General features: G+C 52.2%; 25 non-coding genes across 25 annotated transcripts; all 25 read right to left on the bottom strand.

The window, feature by feature from the left end:
* Positions 1–41: 41 nt before the first annotated feature.
* On the bottom strand, positions 42–160 carry LOC147662332 (5S ribosomal RNA). Its single transcript, XR_015305785.1, has one exon. It is a non-coding gene; the product is annotated as a 5S ribosomal RNA (ribosomal RNA).
* Positions 161–240: 80 nt separating this feature from the next.
* On the bottom strand, positions 241–359 carry LOC147662331 (5S ribosomal RNA). Its single transcript, XR_015305784.1, has one exon. It is a non-coding gene; the product is annotated as a 5S ribosomal RNA (ribosomal RNA).
* An 80-nt stretch (positions 360–439) lies between these two features.
* Positions 440–558, bottom strand: LOC147662330 (5S ribosomal RNA). Its single transcript, XR_015305783.1, has one exon. It is a non-coding gene; the product is annotated as a 5S ribosomal RNA (ribosomal RNA).
* An 80-nt stretch (positions 559–638) lies between these two features.
* LOC147662329 (5S ribosomal RNA) lies at positions 639–757 on the bottom strand. The gene has a single exon (XR_015305782.1). It is a non-coding gene; the product is annotated as a 5S ribosomal RNA (ribosomal RNA).
* An 80-nt stretch (positions 758–837) lies between these two features.
* Positions 838–956, bottom strand: LOC147662328 (5S ribosomal RNA). The gene has a single exon (XR_015305781.1). It is a non-coding gene; the product is annotated as a 5S ribosomal RNA (ribosomal RNA).
* An 80-nt stretch (positions 957–1036) lies between these two features.
* Positions 1037–1155, bottom strand: LOC147662327 (5S ribosomal RNA). Its single transcript, XR_015305780.1, has one exon. It is a non-coding gene; the product is annotated as a 5S ribosomal RNA (ribosomal RNA).
* An 80-nt stretch (positions 1156–1235) lies between these two features.
* LOC147662326 (5S ribosomal RNA) lies at positions 1236–1354 on the bottom strand. Its single transcript, XR_015305779.1, has one exon. It is a non-coding gene; the product is annotated as a 5S ribosomal RNA (ribosomal RNA).
* An 80-nt stretch (positions 1355–1434) lies between these two features.
* LOC147662325 (5S ribosomal RNA) lies at positions 1435–1553 on the bottom strand. The gene has a single exon (XR_015305773.1). It is a non-coding gene; the product is annotated as a 5S ribosomal RNA (ribosomal RNA).
* An 80-nt stretch (positions 1554–1633) lies between these two features.
* LOC147662324 (5S ribosomal RNA) lies at positions 1634–1752 on the bottom strand. The gene has a single exon (XR_015305761.1). It is a non-coding gene; the product is annotated as a 5S ribosomal RNA (ribosomal RNA).
* An 80-nt stretch (positions 1753–1832) lies between these two features.
* Positions 1833–1951, bottom strand: LOC147662323 (5S ribosomal RNA). The gene has a single exon (XR_015305750.1). It is a non-coding gene; the product is annotated as a 5S ribosomal RNA (ribosomal RNA).
* Positions 1952–2031: 80 nt separating this feature from the next.
* On the bottom strand, positions 2032–2150 carry LOC147662322 (5S ribosomal RNA). The gene has a single exon (XR_015305739.1). It is a non-coding gene; the product is annotated as a 5S ribosomal RNA (ribosomal RNA).
* An 80-nt stretch (positions 2151–2230) lies between these two features.
* LOC147662321 (5S ribosomal RNA) lies at positions 2231–2349 on the bottom strand. The gene has a single exon (XR_015305728.1). It is a non-coding gene; the product is annotated as a 5S ribosomal RNA (ribosomal RNA).
* Positions 2350–2429: 80 nt separating this feature from the next.
* On the bottom strand, positions 2430–2548 carry LOC147662320 (5S ribosomal RNA). Its single transcript, XR_015305717.1, has one exon. It is a non-coding gene; the product is annotated as a 5S ribosomal RNA (ribosomal RNA).
* An 80-nt stretch (positions 2549–2628) lies between these two features.
* LOC147662319 (5S ribosomal RNA) lies at positions 2629–2747 on the bottom strand. Its single transcript, XR_015305706.1, has one exon. It is a non-coding gene; the product is annotated as a 5S ribosomal RNA (ribosomal RNA).
* An 80-nt stretch (positions 2748–2827) lies between these two features.
* LOC147662318 (5S ribosomal RNA) lies at positions 2828–2946 on the bottom strand. Its single transcript, XR_015305695.1, has one exon. It is a non-coding gene; the product is annotated as a 5S ribosomal RNA (ribosomal RNA).
* An 80-nt stretch (positions 2947–3026) lies between these two features.
* On the bottom strand, positions 3027–3145 carry LOC147662317 (5S ribosomal RNA). Its single transcript, XR_015305684.1, has one exon. It is a non-coding gene; the product is annotated as a 5S ribosomal RNA (ribosomal RNA).
* Positions 3146–3225: 80 nt separating this feature from the next.
* On the bottom strand, positions 3226–3344 carry LOC147662316 (5S ribosomal RNA). Its single transcript, XR_015305673.1, has one exon. It is a non-coding gene; the product is annotated as a 5S ribosomal RNA (ribosomal RNA).
* Positions 3345–3424: 80 nt separating this feature from the next.
* Positions 3425–3543, bottom strand: LOC147662315 (5S ribosomal RNA). Its single transcript, XR_015305662.1, has one exon. It is a non-coding gene; the product is annotated as a 5S ribosomal RNA (ribosomal RNA).
* An 80-nt stretch (positions 3544–3623) lies between these two features.
* LOC147662314 (5S ribosomal RNA) lies at positions 3624–3742 on the bottom strand. The gene has a single exon (XR_015305650.1). It is a non-coding gene; the product is annotated as a 5S ribosomal RNA (ribosomal RNA).
* Positions 3743–3822: 80 nt separating this feature from the next.
* On the bottom strand, positions 3823–3941 carry LOC147662313 (5S ribosomal RNA). The gene has a single exon (XR_015305639.1). It is a non-coding gene; the product is annotated as a 5S ribosomal RNA (ribosomal RNA).
* Positions 3942–4021: 80 nt separating this feature from the next.
* Positions 4022–4140, bottom strand: LOC147662312 (5S ribosomal RNA). Its single transcript, XR_015305628.1, has one exon. It is a non-coding gene; the product is annotated as a 5S ribosomal RNA (ribosomal RNA).
* An 80-nt stretch (positions 4141–4220) lies between these two features.
* Positions 4221–4339, bottom strand: LOC147662311 (5S ribosomal RNA). The gene has a single exon (XR_015305617.1). It is a non-coding gene; the product is annotated as a 5S ribosomal RNA (ribosomal RNA).
* An 80-nt stretch (positions 4340–4419) lies between these two features.
* On the bottom strand, positions 4420–4538 carry LOC147662310 (5S ribosomal RNA). The gene has a single exon (XR_015305606.1). It is a non-coding gene; the product is annotated as a 5S ribosomal RNA (ribosomal RNA).
* An 80-nt stretch (positions 4539–4618) lies between these two features.
* Positions 4619–4737, bottom strand: LOC147662309 (5S ribosomal RNA). The gene has a single exon (XR_015305595.1). It is a non-coding gene; the product is annotated as a 5S ribosomal RNA (ribosomal RNA).
* An 80-nt stretch (positions 4738–4817) lies between these two features.
* LOC147662308 (5S ribosomal RNA) lies at positions 4818–4936 on the bottom strand. The gene has a single exon (XR_015305584.1). It is a non-coding gene; the product is annotated as a 5S ribosomal RNA (ribosomal RNA).
* Between the last annotated feature and the right edge of the window lie 64 nt (positions 4937–5000).

The following is a 5000-nucleotide window of genomic DNA, read 5'->3' as shown; positions in this document are numbered from 1 at the left end:
TCAGCTTCAGTACAAGCAAGCAAACCACTCTGAAAAAAAAAAGCCTACAGCACCTGGTATTCCCAGGCGGTCTCCCATCCAGGTACTAACCAGGCCCGACCCTGCTTAACTTCTGAGATCGGACGAGATCAGGTGCTTTCAGGGTGGTATGGCCGTAGGCTCTAGGAGCACTGGTTTTGGGCCTCTTAGCTTTCTTCGCTCAGCTTCAGTACAAGCAAGCAAACCACTCTGAAAAAAAAAAGCCTACAGCACCTGGTATTCCCAGGCGGTCTCCCATCCAGGTACTAACCAGGCCCGACCCTGCTTAACTTCTGAGATCGGACGAGATCAGGTGCTTTCAGGGTGGTATGGCCGTAGGCTCTAGGAGCACTGGTTTTGGGCCTCTTAGCTTTCTTCGCTCAGCTTCAGTACAAGCAAGCAAACCACTCTGAAAAAAAAAAGCCTACAGCACCTGGTATTCCCAGGCGGTCTCCCATCCAGGTACTAACCAGGCCCGACCCTGCTTAACTTCTGAGATCGGACGAGATCAGGTGCTTTCAGGGTGGTATGGCCGTAGGCTCTAGGAGCACTGGTTTTGGGCCTCTTAGCTTTCTTCGCTCAGCTTCAGTACAAGCAAGCAAACCACTCTGAAAAAAAAAAGCCTACAGCACCTGGTATTCCCAGGCGGTCTCCCATCCAGGTACTAACCAGGCCCGACCCTGCTTAACTTCTGAGATCGGACGAGATCAGGTGCTTTCAGGGTGGTATGGCCGTAGGCTCTAGGAGCACTGGTTTTGGGCCTCTTAGCTTTCTTCGCTCAGCTTCAGTACAAGCAAGCAAACCACTCTGAAAAAAAAAAGCCTACAGCACCTGGTATTCCCAGGCGGTCTCCCATCCAGGTACTAACCAGGCCCGACCCTGCTTAACTTCTGAGATCGGACGAGATCAGGTGCTTTCAGGGTGGTATGGCCGTAGGCTCTAGGAGCACTGGTTTTGGGCCTCTTAGCTTTCTTCGCTCAGCTTCAGTACAAGCAAGCAAACCACTCTGAAAAAAAAAAGCCTACAGCACCTGGTATTCCCAGGCGGTCTCCCATCCAGGTACTAACCAGGCCCGACCCTGCTTAACTTCTGAGATCGGACGAGATCAGGTGCTTTCAGGGTGGTATGGCCGTAGGCTCTAGGAGCACTGGTTTTGGGCCTCTTAGCTTTCTTCGCTCAGCTTCAGTACAAGCAAGCAAACCACTCTGAAAAAAAAAAGCCTACAGCACCTGGTATTCCCAGGCGGTCTCCCATCCAGGTACTAACCAGGCCCGACCCTGCTTAACTTCTGAGATCGGACGAGATCAGGTGCTTTCAGGGTGGTATGGCCGTAGGCTCTAGGAGCACTGGTTTTGGGCCTCTTAGCTTTCTTCGCTCAGCTTCAGTACAAGCAAGCAAACCACTCTGAAAAAAAAAAGCCTACAGCACCTGGTATTCCCAGGCGGTCTCCCATCCAGGTACTAACCAGGCCCGACCCTGCTTAACTTCTGAGATCGGACGAGATCAGGTGCTTTCAGGGTGGTATGGCCGTAGGCTCTAGGAGCACTGGTTTTGGGCCTCTTAGCTTTCTTCGCTCAGCTTCAGTACAAGCAAGCAAACCACTCTGAAAAAAAAAAGCCTACAGCACCTGGTATTCCCAGGCGGTCTCCCATCCAGGTACTAACCAGGCCCGACCCTGCTTAACTTCTGAGATCGGACGAGATCAGGTGCTTTCAGGGTGGTATGGCCGTAGGCTCTAGGAGCACTGGTTTTGGGCCTCTTAGCTTTCTTCGCTCAGCTTCAGTACAAGCAAGCAAACCACTCTGAAAAAAAAAAGCCTACAGCACCTGGTATTCCCAGGCGGTCTCCCATCCAGGTACTAACCAGGCCCGACCCTGCTTAACTTCTGAGATCGGACGAGATCAGGTGCTTTCAGGGTGGTATGGCCGTAGGCTCTAGGAGCACTGGTTTTGGGCCTCTTAGCTTTCTTCGCTCAGCTTCAGTACAAGCAAGCAAACCACTCTGAAAAAAAAAAGCCTACAGCACCTGGTATTCCCAGGCGGTCTCCCATCCAGGTACTAACCAGGCCCGACCCTGCTTAACTTCTGAGATCGGACGAGATCAGGTGCTTTCAGGGTGGTATGGCCGTAGGCTCTAGGAGCACTGGTTTTGGGCCTCTTAGCTTTCTTCGCTCAGCTTCAGTACAAGCAAGCAAACCACTCTGAAAAAAAAAAGCCTACAGCACCTGGTATTCCCAGGCGGTCTCCCATCCAGGTACTAACCAGGCCCGACCCTGCTTAACTTCTGAGATCGGACGAGATCAGGTGCTTTCAGGGTGGTATGGCCGTAGGCTCTAGGAGCACTGGTTTTGGGCCTCTTAGCTTTCTTCGCTCAGCTTCAGTACAAGCAAGCAAACCACTCTGAAAAAAAAAAGCCTACAGCACCTGGTATTCCCAGGCGGTCTCCCATCCAGGTACTAACCAGGCCCGACCCTGCTTAACTTCTGAGATCGGACGAGATCAGGTGCTTTCAGGGTGGTATGGCCGTAGGCTCTAGGAGCACTGGTTTTGGGCCTCTTAGCTTTCTTCGCTCAGCTTCAGTACAAGCAAGCAAACCACTCTGAAAAAAAAAAGCCTACAGCACCTGGTATTCCCAGGCGGTCTCCCATCCAGGTACTAACCAGGCCCGACCCTGCTTAACTTCTGAGATCGGACGAGATCAGGTGCTTTCAGGGTGGTATGGCCGTAGGCTCTAGGAGCACTGGTTTTGGGCCTCTTAGCTTTCTTCGCTCAGCTTCAGTACAAGCAAGCAAACCACTCTGAAAAAAAAAAGCCTACAGCACCTGGTATTCCCAGGCGGTCTCCCATCCAGGTACTAACCAGGCCCGACCCTGCTTAACTTCTGAGATCGGACGAGATCAGGTGCTTTCAGGGTGGTATGGCCGTAGGCTCTAGGAGCACTGGTTTTGGGCCTCTTAGCTTTCTTCGCTCAGCTTCAGTACAAGCAAGCAAACCACTCTGAAAAAAAAAAGCCTACAGCACCTGGTATTCCCAGGCGGTCTCCCATCCAGGTACTAACCAGGCCCGACCCTGCTTAACTTCTGAGATCGGACGAGATCAGGTGCTTTCAGGGTGGTATGGCCGTAGGCTCTAGGAGCACTGGTTTTGGGCCTCTTAGCTTTCTTCGCTCAGCTTCAGTACAAGCAAGCAAACCACTCTGAAAAAAAAAAGCCTACAGCACCTGGTATTCCCAGGCGGTCTCCCATCCAGGTACTAACCAGGCCCGACCCTGCTTAACTTCTGAGATCGGACGAGATCAGGTGCTTTCAGGGTGGTATGGCCGTAGGCTCTAGGAGCACTGGTTTTGGGCCTCTTAGCTTTCTTCGCTCAGCTTCAGTACAAGCAAGCAAACCACTCTGAAAAAAAAAAGCCTACAGCACCTGGTATTCCCAGGCGGTCTCCCATCCAGGTACTAACCAGGCCCGACCCTGCTTAACTTCTGAGATCGGACGAGATCAGGTGCTTTCAGGGTGGTATGGCCGTAGGCTCTAGGAGCACTGGTTTTGGGCCTCTTAGCTTTCTTCGCTCAGCTTCAGTACAAGCAAGCAAACCACTCTGAAAAAAAAAAGCCTACAGCACCTGGTATTCCCAGGCGGTCTCCCATCCAGGTACTAACCAGGCCCGACCCTGCTTAACTTCTGAGATCGGACGAGATCAGGTGCTTTCAGGGTGGTATGGCCGTAGGCTCTAGGAGCACTGGTTTTGGGCCTCTTAGCTTTCTTCGCTCAGCTTCAGTACAAGCAAGCAAACCACTCTGAAAAAAAAAAGCCTACAGCACCTGGTATTCCCAGGCGGTCTCCCATCCAGGTACTAACCAGGCCCGACCCTGCTTAACTTCTGAGATCGGACGAGATCAGGTGCTTTCAGGGTGGTATGGCCGTAGGCTCTAGGAGCACTGGTTTTGGGCCTCTTAGCTTTCTTCGCTCAGCTTCAGTACAAGCAAGCAAACCACTCTGAAAAAAAAAAGCCTACAGCACCTGGTATTCCCAGGCGGTCTCCCATCCAGGTACTAACCAGGCCCGACCCTGCTTAACTTCTGAGATCGGACGAGATCAGGTGCTTTCAGGGTGGTATGGCCGTAGGCTCTAGGAGCACTGGTTTTGGGCCTCTTAGCTTTCTTCGCTCAGCTTCAGTACAAGCAAGCAAACCACTCTGAAAAAAAAAAGCCTACAGCACCTGGTATTCCCAGGCGGTCTCCCATCCAGGTACTAACCAGGCCCGACCCTGCTTAACTTCTGAGATCGGACGAGATCAGGTGCTTTCAGGGTGGTATGGCCGTAGGCTCTAGGAGCACTGGTTTTGGGCCTCTTAGCTTTCTTCGCTCAGCTTCAGTACAAGCAAGCAAACCACTCTGAAAAAAAAAAGCCTACAGCACCTGGTATTCCCAGGCGGTCTCCCATCCAGGTACTAACCAGGCCCGACCCTGCTTAACTTCTGAGATCGGACGAGATCAGGTGCTTTCAGGGTGGTATGGCCGTAGGCTCTAGGAGCACTGGTTTTGGGCCTCTTAGCTTTCTTCGCTCAGCTTCAGTACAAGCAAGCAAACCACTCTGAAAAAAAAAAGCCTACAGCACCTGGTATTCCCAGGCGGTCTCCCATCCAGGTACTAACCAGGCCCGACCCTGCTTAACTTCTGAGATCGGACGAGATCAGGTGCTTTCAGGGTGGTATGGCCGTAGGCTCTAGGAGCACTGGTTTTGGGCCTCTTAGCTTTCTTCGCTCAGCTTCAGTACAAGCAAGCAAACCACTCTGAAAAAAAAAAGCCTACAGCACCTGGTATTCCCAGGCGGTCTCCCATCCAGGTACTAACCAGGCCCGACCCTGCTTAACTTCTGAGATCGGACGAGATCAGGTGCTTTCAGGGTGGTATGGCCGTAGGCTCTAGGAGCACTGGTTTTGGGCCTCTTAGCTTTCTTCGCTCAGCTTCAGTACAAGCAAGCAAAC

The sequence above is a fragment of the Lissotriton vulgaris genome, unplaced genomic scaffold, assembly GCF_964263255.1.
Source record: "Lissotriton vulgaris unplaced genomic scaffold, aLisVul1.2 SCAFFOLD_10889, whole genome shotgun sequence".
Taxonomy (NCBI): Eukaryota; Metazoa; Chordata; class Amphibia; order Caudata; family Salamandridae; genus Lissotriton; species Lissotriton vulgaris.
Note: the sequence above shows the minus strand (reverse complement) of the source record. Positions and strands in the feature narration are given on the sequence as shown.